At 39.1% G+C, this 1,618-nt stretch overlaps 1 long non-coding RNA gene across 1 annotated transcript; it reads right to left on the reverse strand.

The window, feature by feature from the left end:
• Positions 1 to 6: 6 nt before the first annotated feature.
• Positions 7 to 1,535, reverse strand: LOC107302163. Its single transcript, XR_001549373.1, has 3 exons — positions 1,469 to 1,535; positions 661 to 790; positions 7 to 259 (listed from the first exon to the last, which is right to left on the reverse strand). It is a non-coding gene; the product is annotated as an uncharacterized LOC107302163 (long non-coding RNA).
• Positions 1,536 to 1,618: the final 83 nt, after the last annotated feature.

The raw sequence follows: 1,618 nt of genomic DNA on the forward strand, positions 1-1,618 counted from the left end.
TAAATTTGCTGAGATATTCTTCATGAGTCCTTGAAAGTCATTCTGATAATGATGTTGGACTGATGATTCCAGGATTCCAAACTGCATAAAAATATGGAGAAATAAAGTCTGATGCTATTTATTTCTGAACTTTCCATTTCTTTTTTTTTCCTCCAGCAACTTTGTTCCTGACTCCCAACGCTCCTTCTGCATCATCATCCTCATCCTCATTTGTCTCGTCTCGAGAGCGTTTTTTCTTTTCCCCTTGTTGCCGCAATTCCTGCAAAGGAAACAGGAGAATGTTATCATGAGACCTTTAAGGAAATCCATCACTGAGACAATGAAGAAGATAAACATATTATTTAATAGAAGTTAATTAGGAAAGGGTTTGATAGTGGTAGCAAAAGCAAAAGACTCCTTAAAGTTGCCCCTGAGTTAATGGGATGTTTTTAATTTTGAAAAAAATAAAATAAAAAGAACTAGAACAGTGAGGACATGGAATACAGCTCTTCATGCAAGAATAAAAGAATTTCTCAGCTCTTGAAGCCTTGTTTGGAATTTGACTACCCAAGCAATAGACACCTGAAGCTGTATAAATCCTAATATTATTCTCACAATCATGGGTGCAACGGCTACATTTCTACATAAAACAAACCCAAACTGAGCATTAAAGCAGCCTACCATGCGAGCAAATCTCTGGGCTTCAGCCACACGCTCGGTCAACATCATGACCTCTTCTTCTTGACTGGGAAAGGCTGGCAGCTTTTTGCCAATCAAGTGCTCAATGCGCTGGAAGAGTTCCACATCATACCTGGAAGAGGAGAAAGGATTTCCCTAAAGAATCTCACCCTAATTAACTCCCCATCAGTTACTTGAGTGTTAAAAGCAACAAATTCACCAATATTTTTATGCTATGTTTCATTTTACTAATTTTTCCTTTCAATCTTTAACAAAACAGAACTTTCTCCACTATATAGCAAAAATATAACACATTCCCAAAGAAGCCCTCTGAGCCAAAACCATTCTAGACATCAGTGTTATATAAGAACAGAGCAAATAATACCATAAACCATAGTCTGTCTGGAGGATTCTGCTGCAAATACTGGGCAAGCTATGTGTCATCCAGGTTTACTCCTCAGTAAAAGCATACAGGAGCTTCACTTATCAATTTATGGGTATTCTACACAGATTAAGGCCAGGCGTAATGCAGAAGCTTAATAATGTTAGGAAAAGCTATGCTTGTGTTATATATGCTGGGAGGGAGGGAAAGGACGAAGGAAGAGGGAATTGGCCCAACTCAAGTGCTGTTCTCTCAAATCTCCTTCCAACTATGCAGGGGGAGGGATGCTTCTTCCCCCGTTTACTGCAAATTGTGGGTCTCTTGAAATAGCTCTGTATTTCCCAAGGACCCTGTAGCTGGAAATCACTGCGTTGGAATATATAAAGTCTGATAGTGGTACAGCTGGAGTAGCACAAAACAGTATCTTACTGTGTCACGAAGGTGATTGATTTACCAGATCGTCCAGCTCGAGCTGTTCTCCCTACTCGATGAATGTAATCCTGAAAGGAATCCAGAATAAGTAACAGAATTTATTCTGGTGGTTATAGGACAGCCACTAAAATAAATGTTCTCAAAATA

The sequence above is a fragment of the Protobothrops mucrosquamatus genome, unplaced genomic scaffold, assembly GCF_001527695.2.
Source record: "Protobothrops mucrosquamatus isolate PMUCROS unplaced genomic scaffold, P.Mucros_1.0 scaffold30838, whole genome shotgun sequence".
In the NCBI taxonomy this organism is placed as follows: Eukaryota; Metazoa; Chordata; class Lepidosauria; order Squamata; family Viperidae; genus Protobothrops; species Protobothrops mucrosquamatus.